Below are 12,295 nucleotides of genomic sequence, written 5' to 3' on the forward strand. Positions count from 1 at the left end.
CACACCTGCACAAATATACTATGTGTGATTTCTTACCAATTGAGGTCCCGAAGGATATCTTGCGAAGACTCGACGCCTTGCTCTTCCCCTGGAAGTAGGTATGAAGGGCGCGCCAAATCTTCGCAACTCCGGGACTCAATTGATGCTGGTCAGACTAGGGAAAAACATTAACATGACCAAATGTCTGTCTTTGTTCAAAACTGTTAAGGTTTGTAAAAGTATTGAACTAAACCATCTCACTCACTCCACTGCTGCTCTCCTCCCCGCTGGACAGTTCAGCATCAGCGGCTGGCAGCTTCCTCTTCCGTGGGAAGAGGAGCCGCTTTGATGCTGAACTGGAACTTGGGCCAGCCTCCTCCTCCTCGACCACCTCCTTCTGCTGCGGCAGCTGCTGCTGGCTGGGCTCCTGCTGCAGGCCGGGCTCCTTCTCCTCCACCTCCTCCGCTCCATCTGTGTCCTCCTCCTCCGAGGTGTCGGAGGAGGACTGGTCCACCTCCCCTTCTGCTGCTTAGTCAGGAAGAGGAAAGACGATAAATAGAAAGCTTGCCATGACAACAACCAGCCAGAGGAAACAGGACTGTAAATGAATGATGTGCTCATATTTCATTAACTCACATTGAGGTCAGCAATGATCTGCCGCACCTCCTGCAGTTCCCTCTCCATCTCCCTTGTCCTCCGCCTCCTGTGGACACAGTCAGCATTTTGGCAGAGGTTGGCCCCCTCCTCTGCTTCGTCGTCTGACTGGTCCAAATCGAGGAGGCTTTGGAGCGGGGGTACTGGGTTGGAGGCCCTGAGTGCAGCCAGCTGCCGGATGGCTGCTGCCCTTTTCAGGGCCTTCACCTCGCCCCTCTTCCGCTGCACCGACACATCATTGTGGGACAAAATGTGTTTTTCCAGGTGCAGCAGGTAAGGGGAACATCGAGGGAAATGGGCAAGGGCCTGCCGCAACAACTATTCGGCCTGTGGCCAGATTGTTTAGTATCCCCGCTCCTTGGCGTTCTGGAGGGAGTGGAACTGCCGGAGGTGCTTGGAGAGTGCCATCAGCTCCTTGCTGCATATGGGGCACTGACAGAATTGTCTCTGCAACATCCCTCAGCAAGTAGGGTTATCCATCGGGATGGTTGACTGGCATCACCGTGATGTTGAGCCATGGTGATGAATCGTACTGCCATGCTCCCCTCGTCTGACACACACTAATCCTATGACTATCTGTGGACAGTTTTTCAATAATTATTACCTTAACTGTCCAACGTATAATATTTATAGTGTATGCATCTTGTATAGTCATGTATTTGTTATGCATATATTATACATATGCCATATCATGTTGTATTCATTTAACTCTGTTATTACAATTATTATTATTGCATTGTTAAAAAAATATATATATTTTTTTTTTAAATCAATAAATACGGACAAAAATGAACACATTTCAAATTTTTTCCGTCTGTCTTCTCTGCCTCTGACTGTCGGCCGTGTCTTCTGCGCGCAGAGGAAAATTACTGGAGAAATGAGGGGCGGAGGAGGGGGATGGGCGCACCTGTCAGTGACTAAGCGTCAAATAAGATAATTTAATCAAATAACTCACTAAAGACTGGCAAAAATTAACACATTTCAACTGATATTGTGTCCTAAACCATAGAAATATCATTGTAAAAACTTAAACTTACTTTTGTTCTTTTTGATTTTCTTGGTCTGTGTTCTCCAACGGACTCTCAACTCAGACTGTCGGCCGTCTGCTCTCTCTCTCCCTTCACCTCCCTCCTGGTGACCCAGGATGGTCCGGCCAAGATCCTTGGAGAGCTTCTTGAGCTCTCTGAAGAGCAGTGTCAACTTCTGTGTGTGCTCATTCGGGAGTACTTGGGGGTGACATCCCGAACGTATTCCACGAACGATATGGCCTGGCCCCTCTTCCGCTGCACCGACACATCGTTGTGTGACAAAATGTGTTTCTCCAGGTGCAGCAGGTAAGGGGAACAGAGAGGGAGGGGCAAGGACCTGCCGCAACAACAATTCTGCCTGTGGCCAGATTGTTGAGTATCCCCCGCTCCTTTGTCACCAAGCCCCCCCACCTCCTCTGAATCATCATATCTGTGAGTCTGATATGTGCCGGGTCCAGGCTGTAATACTGATATAAAGAATCTTCCCCAGATAAAGTCAGGGCCCTATGGAATTCAGACAGCCTTTTCAATCGCTGTGATGACAGGTAAAAGAAAAGTGGTCAAACTGGTGAGAAATAAAAAAGGTTCAGTTAAATCTACCAATCAAAGAAATATGGTATGCAACCGGCATTCCGACATCCCGTCACTCAGACATGACGCCACTGCGACATCCCGCCATACCGACAGTTTGGTACCACCATTCCGACACTTGTTGGGAGCTGTCAGGGTCGGACTGGGAAAATGGCAATTTTCCCCGGGACCATCCCCCCCCCCCCCCCCCCCCCACAGTATTAATTAGTATCTCCAATCTAATTAAATAAAAAACGAGCACAGACCGCTCAGTCAATGGCATGTACCCATAGAAAAAATATACACACATCACACAACCTGACTATCGACTGCTAACAACCATGATCAGTAACCTACACAAACCCAGACACATAATGGCTCGGCGGCCAGCAATCGGATAAACCAATGAAGTGAATCAATCCTGTGAAAGAATGAAAACAAGTGAATGAAACCTGCACTCACCCATTATGAAGTTAACTGCCAGCCCCTCCATAACCTGCTCAGCCAACTGACGTCGGGTATGGTTGGTAACGTTACGACGGCTAGCATTAGCAACGAGGCTGCTAGGCTTGCTAAATCGGTAAGCATTAGGCTACTGAAGAAAGCTAGTCTTTTTAGCTACGTTATATTATCATCTTTCTTCTCGGCTATAACCTCTGTTTACGGGCACTGGCCCTAACCTGACGCCCTAGCTGTCAAATCACCGGAAGTTTTCACCGGAAGTACTCGCGCACACACAAAAGCTCTCTCCAGACATATCTTTCTTTCATTCTGCCCAGATGACATTTAATGCCACTCTTCGAAAATTGGCGAAATTTAAGACATTTTATCTGCCGGTGAACCCAAGTGTCCATTGTCCTGATAAAAATCTAGCCTACCAGCTGTTGTGAGGCTTCACTTTGACAGCATTCTCAGTGGTTTAAGGTAAAATAAATTGAGGCAATTGTCACAAAAACAAATAGCATCCGTTTTACACTGCCAAATGAAATATTGGCTACACAACAAGCCCCTCGTCAGCCCTCATCATCAGTAAATTTCTGAGTGGGTGCGATCAGTCTTGCTTGACTTGCGTGTTGGAATGTCTCTCTCTCGGGCATTTGTAGCTGGTGCAGCCCTATTATTGCATGGCTAGCTGTCCACGCGTGTGGTGCTGAAATCGCGTGTCGGAATGGTGGTATGTTGAAAAGAAAAAATCATACCGCCATTCCGACAAAAGAAAAAATTTAATTCGGAATGACGGGACGTTTCATTTCTTAAAGGGACACTATGTAATTTTTTCCCCCATCTAGTGGTGCAATTTTATTTTGCAAAGTTGAATGAATTTGCTCTCTAGCGCCTCACGTTTTCAAATGTGCGCTGCAACTTCTTGAACTACGGCAAGCGGAATGTGTCAAGATTCAAGAAGCTATAGCTTCAGTCTCGAGGTCCATACAAACAAAAAGAAATCAAGACACACAGTACAAAGGATTATATAACACACATACAACAACACTATGAATACAGATGACAGATAACATGTCAGATAACATAACATCTCCTTTGGTGTGCAAGCAATGCAATTATTCATATTCCGGGAGTTACCGGAAGTGACGTCGACGCAGCCTTAGCATTAGCCTGCGTTAGCAATAGGAGCATTAGCAGCGGTAAATAAACTCCCGGTAAACTTACAAACTTTCTAATGCCTCGTTTTGTGAGTTAAGAGCCTATGTGTACTACAGCAGAAGTTTGGTAACAATCAATGCATTATTAGTGGGATCATTTACGAGATAAAATCCAGAGCTATAGAATAATACAGAGTTGCGACACGCTTTGAAGTCGCCGCTAGGGCTGTCACGTGGTTCATGTTAGCCTCCGGAGTTCCAAACATCACAGCGCTGTCAGTCAGTTTGAACGGGTTTTAGCGGGACGGAGCACAAAAACGATAACTTTAACATTTACGACGCAATTTTCGGTAAATATTGACCCATAATGTGCATTGATCACTTCACCGACGATGTATTTTATCAACGTTTTTCTTTTTTGGAGCGCAGAGACACATTTATCACCATTTTAAATCGTAGAGGGTACCCCTGCATGCTAGCAGGGGGCAGCTAATCATGCCAGTGGTCCAGCTTACCTTCAGATCTACATCCTTCAACAGAGCCTGATGTTACTGTCTGTTGCAGGATCTACTCCTGTTGTCCCAAACACTCCATCTGTAGAAGATGTCATTCAGTCTGTCTGTTCTCTCTGGTGTCGGATGGACAATGAGCCCCCCCACCCCCGCGACCCGATCGACGGATTCAGCGGCTATAATGGATGGATTAAAATATGAATTTAACTTTTTTTCTGGTTAAAACCATATTAACGACAAAATAAATGTGTCAGTTGTGAAAAAAAATAAACAAAACAGATTTAAACCAAACATTTTATTATAAAATGTCATCATGGAAAATGTAAAACAAGCCTTCATAAAGAAGTTATTTTACTGCTATTTATACTGTTGGGTAGATTAATCTGCAACAATGAACTGTATTTGATCAAATTCAAGGGTTTGGACATTGTAGAAAAGTTCTGAAGTCCTAATGAGGGTTGATCCATGACAGCAGCGAGCACCACATCTGCTGACCTCCCTGACAACAACAACAAAGAAATTGATAAATTCATTATCACAGCTGCAAAGTCATGCTGAAAAAAACTTACTTAATTAAAGACCAGTCAGCTAATGCCTCACTATGCCAAAAATGTTGTAATTTAATCAATTTACCGGAGAAAATACGTCAGAAATACCAAAAATGTATTAAATGTATTATTACTATAGGCCTATATAGTATTTTGGTAATGTTTTAAAACCTAACAATCAAAACAACTTTACACAATGTCACCTGACAATAAAAAGTTAACGGACTTTAGTGAAATGATCACGTTAATTACCTCACGTTAGCCTCCGTTACCAAGCTTTAAGCTAAATCCATTCCATTTTTAACATCAACATCGACATTTCATGCTAACCAAATGTAAAAATAACGATGTCTAAGAGTATACTTCTGATAGATAATGCTTAAAAATGTAAAAAACGTTTAAAATGCTGTTATTTTATTAACTTACCAGTAATTGTTCTTGACGAGCAATTGAGGTTAACGGAGCTGCGTCTCTTGTTTGGAACTGTGGCGTCTCCGTGACCCACGTGACTTCCGCATTCCTTTCTTTCTATAGAAGTCTATGGGAGTGTCGCCACTCTCTTTTTACACCACTCTGATAAAATCTATTTAGCTTTTTTTTTTTTTTTTTTTAAACTTTATTAGTAAATCAACAAAATAACAGTTTACAAATGTGAGCATAACGCCAAAAAGAAGATATCCAGGGGGAGCATAGGAATAATAATAAAAAGAAGAAGATGATGCACTTACAAAAAGAAAGCTAATGAACACAAAGACATATGTGCCAAGGAATAAAATCTATTTAGCATTAGCGGCTGTAATAAGCCATTTGGCGGAAATGACGTCACAATGACGTCATTTCTGCTTGCAGGCCTGGCGGGGAAATCGCGATTCGAAGTGCTTTATGTCCCTCTCGGCACTTCGTCATTTTTCATAGACCGGAAGGACATGGCAGCCTCCATAGAGCTTACCTGCTCTATGTAGATACAGACAAGTTATTCTTCACTCAGGAGGATAAGTGAGATTTTTGACAGAGATCATTTTACACCAATGAGGACTAACTTATGAATGAATATGTTGATTTGAGCTAATAAATGACTTAATTTATTACATACTGTCCCTTTAAAAAAATGTCACCATTCCGACTGGCAGCATGTAACGTGTGTCAACCCCGAAACGCACCAGTATCACCCGTTGTCTCCACGAGATTAGCCCTACTCAATATCAGATCACTAGCCAACAAATCCCTCTGAGTAAATGACATGATCATGACCTATAATCTAGACTTTTTATTTCTTAGTGAAACATGGCTGACTGAATGTAGCTGTGATACCATTCTCAATGAGGCCGCACCAACAAATTTCAGTTTTATCAATAAGTGTCGAAGTGGTAAGAAGGGTGGAGGAGTTGCCGCCATTTTTAAATCAGTCTTTCAGTGCAAAGAAATTTTACTTGGTGATTTTAGCTCTTTTGAATATCTCTTTTTTTAGTAAAGGGGGATCCAAAAGTTATCTTCCTAATCATTTATAGACCACCAACATACCCAGGAACTTTTAAAAATATAATATTATATTTATAAGCAATATTTTAATATAATTGCTTAAGGCGATCAATCAAAAATTCCGTCAGGAGTTCGTATGATTCAATACATTTCAGAGATTTTAAATATAATTGAAATTCAGATAAAAAAATGTTAAAGACAGGGGATGATCTTAGCACTCTTTGTTTATGAATAAAAATTTTTGAGGATGATGCGATCTATGAACGGATCCAAAATGGCTCCGGGCCGGATGTGGCACTGAGTGTGTGGATCCGGATAGGGTCCGGGGCGGATCCGTGATCTGGATCTGTTCCGGTGTGCAAATGGACTCCGATCCGGGTCCGTTTTGCGGATCCGTTCCTGAGCCCACCCTAAATCTGGAACGGATCCGGTCCGGTGTCCGTTTGCTATCTGGGTTGCCAGTGACTGCTGGCAGTTTCTGCTAGACCTCGTGCTGTCAGGAAAATTTAGCCCATTTATGCTAAAGATATTACCAGTGTGTAGATGTCAGAGGAGGTGGGTCAGGTTTCTTCAGTGGAAAACCTCTAAGGTAAGCTCCTGGCACTAATGCAAAGCAACCTGTAAGTGTGTAAGTGTCTCTCTCAGCCTCTCTCTGGGTCCAGTGATAAAATGGATTAAACAGGTATGGATTATACCTGAAGATGAAAGACAGGAGAAAGCATAAAGCATACTGAATGGGAAACACCTGCTTGTTGTTCTGCAAGAGTTTCTTGACCATCTTTTTTTAGTTGCTCAATTGGCTATGCAGCAACACTTCAAAAATAGGTTTTGCCTGTTAGGCCTGCTCAGTTATCCATCCATGTATTCCAGCTGTGAGCATGGATGAGTCTGTGCTGCTTCCAGGCATCAAGCATGAATCTGTTCTGACTTTGGTGTATTTGATTTGTCAAGATTAATATAGCATACTCAAATAACTGAAATTGCAGATCTCTGTTTTTCATTTATTAAAACCAATGTGTGGTTTCCTAACATGACAGTTTAATCCAATCACAGGAATTGACTACAAAATGCAAAACCCATCCAACTCCCGGCTGGGGCCTTTCTGTGTGGAGTTTGCATGTTCTCCCCGTGTATGCGTGGGTTCTCTCCGGGTACTCTGGCTTCCTCCCACTGTCCAAAAACATGCATGTTAGGTTCATTGGTGTCTCTTAAATTGTCCTTAGGACTGAGTGAAAGCGTGTGTGGTTGTTTGTCTGGTTTGTCTCTGTGTGGCCCTGTGATGGACTGGCGGCCTGTCCAGGGTGTACCCCACCTCTCACCTGATGACCACTGGGATAGGCTCCAGCCCCCCTGCGACCCGACCAACGGATTCAGCGGGTATAGAAAATGGATGGATGAATGGATGGATGCAAAACCCATTTTGATCCCCCTCGCTTGCTAAATCCCTGGTGGCCTGTTTGGATGCCATGTTACTAAGTCAAGCCTAAACAAGCCCCATGTGGGTGCATGGGCCTAGTGGTTAGGGAGGTGGACTTAAGATCAGAGGGTTGCAAGTTCAAGTCCCGCCATTACCTCTCCCTACACCTCCATTCATGGCTGAAGTGCCCTTGAGCAAGGCACCTAACCCCACATTGCTCCAGGGCCTGTAACCAATACCCTGTATCTAAATAGATGTAAGTCGCTTTGGATAAAAAGCGTCAGCTAAATGTAATGTAATGTAAAAAAAATGTAATGCATGTGACTATTGCTGGATCCCCTTTAAAAGGACTTTGATGAAACCAAACCAAACCGGCAACAATCAAGTCTTTCATTTTCTCCTGTAATTTCAAGTTTTTAAGTGATGCTACCATAAACAATCCACCTGGCCTCATGTGAGCATGTTTGTTGATGGGACACCCTGACACTGACTAACATGCAGTAATGTTACCAGTCAGTGAGATGAAGTCCAATATGTGTTCTTTACTTATGGATTATGGCTGAAGGCAGACGGGAGGACATCGCCCCTCTTCATAGGCCAGGAAGGAGATAGACATAGTTTATCTTGTTTTCTTGTCAGTAAATTGAAGCTTTAGGAACATGACCTTAATAAAATGAGACAATCAAGCACTGAGCAGAAGCTTGGCAACAAGCAGGTCATTTCATCATGGCGAACAAGTGTTTGTGAGCAGCAGAATAGAAAAACACATTTGTTTGGAAGTACCAGGCCACAGAAAAAGTGTGCTCTTATTTGTTTTGTTTTTCTTCCTGAAGGCAAGTTACGATATGAGCCTCAATGTTCATTGTTCTCCTTCAGTAACAACTATTTCTACAGATCTGTTTCATGGACTTTTTTTTAAAAATCCAGATTTGAATTATTGTAAAATCAAACAATATGAGGCATTTGTAATAAAGTCAAGTCTAAAAGTCAAGCTCTGTGGTATTAGTTAGGTCTAAAAAATTTGCAAAGAAAAGCCACTTATTGTTTGATGTGATTCCTAGAAAAACTCATTCAAGGCTACTTCAGATAGCAAGAATAAGTATTCAAACCTCCAAAAAAGTTAAATATCAAAATGCTACGTCATAGCCATTTTTTTCAAAGGCCTCAAAGTTTGTGTTCTTATCTTCTTTCCTATTTTTTTAGTTGAAAAAAATAATGAAGGAGACCCTCCTCTGATTTCTGAGTTGGTAGAAACATCAATCACATATCAAAACTTAACTGAAACACAAACGCTTTTACACATACACTGCAAGGATGTGTAAGCTGTCAAATGAAAAGCCTAAATCTTTATCTAAAGGTTTATGGTTTAAGGTTCTGTTTTGACATTGAGAGATTACAACATTGTATTCATCAGATCACAGTATGTTCTTTGCTCTGGCGTCCATCACAGATTAAAATGATGTATCAGTTATAGCGGTGCAACAAATCTATTTTCAATAACCAACTTGAATAGAAGGAAGTAAAGAAAATACACTCACTGAAACGCAGCAGAGACGATGTTAAAAAGGAGTCGACCTACGTGAGAATAAAAATCAAATAGTATTTAGTTAATTGTATTCTTGTACATTTTGAATGGTCACTTAGTGCCTGAATTTTGTGTTTTCTCTTTCAAAATTGAAGACATTTTCACCATAAGCTGATACAAAAAGACACATCAAATTACCCAGAATGTAGGGAATGAAATGTTTGAAACTTTCTTTGGTGACAAGACCTCCCACTTACATATGTCCTGCCTGCATCACAAATATACTTTTCATACCTTTAAATTCCCATTTAAAGTCTCCAGAATGTGTGCTTAGCTTAGCTGTAAGGAGGAAGCACTGAAGGCCAGAGTTTAAGGCCTTTTTGGAAGGTTAATCTCTTCTTCATTTTGGTTACTTCTATATAGTTTTACTTTATTACATCTCTTAACACCCTGAAACACTGGCTAGGTTCCCGTTCAGTTTTGCCCTCATTTAAGCAAAGTCCAGGAGCTAACTGTTCAAATATTGGCACATGAATAAAGTTTACGATCTGCCTTAGTGGCTAATTTATTCCTGCAGTGAGCAGGTGCAAGCACAAAATCATCAACTCCAAAACCTCTGGGAACTTTCATGTGATTATTTCAAACAAGTGAAGATTTAATTGTCTCAAATGTCTGGCCAGTGAGCTGAAAACCAAACCTCTGAGAGCTCTCATACATTCTTGCTATTGTTGGACACCCTCTGCTCAACTTGTTCATTAGATTTAGTTTTTTTTTTTTCACATACAAAAGATTCTCAAAACTATCTGCTCATCAGAAGGCAGTAGAATATTTTGACTGTGCCTCTGCAGTTTTAAGATAAAATCCGTTCAAATTATACTGTTTCATAAGCAGAGTTGGGTATCTTCAGCAGGCAGCAGTGAACCACTTCAGGAAGTTGTAGTTCACTGGTCAAATTTCAATGATTTTTCTTCAAAGAATAGACCAGGAAATGCTACAAAAGAGTAGATTTCATATAATGTTGTATATATTAATTAATTAATAGTGTGGTTGTTCGTGATTTTTTTTCCTGTTATACAACTAAAACTAATTGCTTGAAGTCCATTTGGACTCTTCAACATGGGGTCCAATAAGGGCACGCAGATGTCAGTCACTAAAGGGCGACAAAACAGCTTTTTCTTCTGTTTAAAAAAAAAAAGATTGACAGATTATTTAAACCAATGCCTTGGTTCAAAATTTGTTAATTGTCCAATAAGGCTATCGGAGGGCAGATACCATCTATCAGTTGGTTGATGCAGAGTGGTGTTACTCTAGCTCTGGATTGATGCTGACCACACCCTAGTTTAAATTTGACACCTGGTGAAAGGAGGGAAGCACACGTGTCTGTTGACTTCATGTAAGTGTTTTATATAGTAACTTTAGTATTTATTCTGGCATTCTCTTTTTTTTAAAAACTGAAAACGTATTGATAAGTTGTTTTTTTTAAGTTTATTTTTCTCTTAATTTTTTGGTGGCCGTTAGCAGCGCAAAATTGTTCTACACGTGTTTCAGTTAGCTAGCTGGGAAATGTGTTCAACTGTGCGACTGAGTTATATTTTGATGAGTTGTGGTTGCTCTGTATAAATCTTAAAAAAAGTTAATTTGCTTGTCAATAAATGGACGAACTTAACTTGTATTTTCAAAGCTTGAACATTTAACTAAGGGGGCATTGTGTTTAATTCACTCATGTTAGCGTTAGCAGGGGCAAGTGAAGAAGCTAATGTACTGATTCAGGTGAAGAGGGCTAATAATTATGTCTTTTCTTATTGTTTCCTCCTCCACAACATCATTACAGCATATTTTCAGCCAAGGTCGTTTCATAATTTCTAAAAAAACGGGCTCAATACGTGTGCCTATTGTCAGACTTTAACATATGTTCTCCTTTGGTCAATAGTATAAGGGAACAATTTGGAGAAAGTCAACACTTGGTTACCGCATTTAACGCTAGTTTAACACACTTGACATTACTATAATGTTATATCTGTTGTGATCCAAGTGAAACACTTGTTCGCCCTGTAACGGCTCTCGGCGGCCATTTTGCTTTCAGAATAATTTTTTAGAGCGGGACGCCACCACGAAATGTCGTCCAGATAGACGGCGTGAGCGAATTTATTTATTTTATTTTTATAAAATTAAATGAATAGAATAAAATTTTATTTTTCGTCATTGCTGGACGAAGTCGCTGGTGGCATGTCAGGGCAGGCTGATTGAAAAGTACACATTCTAATCACTTTATCGCTCGCGTAGCTGTATTCTCACAGTTTGTAGTTCAATAAATAACTACTGCAATAAACTATGGTGTTTACCCCCATGGTTTAACGTTCAAAGCATTAGATTCTATACAACATTGATTGTTCAGGGGAGTAGCATGTAGTCTTGTAGTGGACATAGTAATATAATGTAAATGAATTGAGGATCTCTGCTAACATTTCTACACAGCATTTAAACTTTCCTAATTATTAGAGTCTACTTTTTTAACTTAGTTTTCTCTTTTCCTCTGCTTGTCATATGTTGTATAAAAAATGTCACTTTTGAAAGCGTCTTTTAAACGATGTTAAACAATCTTACGATGGTAAGGCTATCTGTTACACTTTCTGAAAAGAAAAGGCTGATGTAAAAACATGAATCAGTTGCAATGTTGTATTTATTTTTATCAACGAAAAGATATTTCCTAGCTTATGAACAGATTTATTGACCACAGGATTTCACATGGAGGCTTTAAAACTGTCAGGAGAGTTAACTGACAGATATGGTTCTTTGAACGTTTCTCTCTATTGTAGCAGTCTTTTGGAAATTGTAATAAAATTGTAGCCTGACTACGTCATACTCACGATTCTAGTCAGAATGTGAGTCTGATACCGCTCAATAGAGTTTTGAGTATGGGGCGTGTTTCAACCAAACCAGGAGAAAAAATGCCTCTTCGCTCAATTGGATAGACCTATAACC

This window comes from Odontesthes bonariensis, chromosome 6 (assembly GCF_027942865.1).
Source record: "Odontesthes bonariensis isolate fOdoBon6 chromosome 6, fOdoBon6.hap1, whole genome shotgun sequence".
Lineage (NCBI taxonomy): Eukaryota > Metazoa > Chordata > Actinopteri > Atheriniformes > Atherinopsidae > Odontesthes > Odontesthes bonariensis.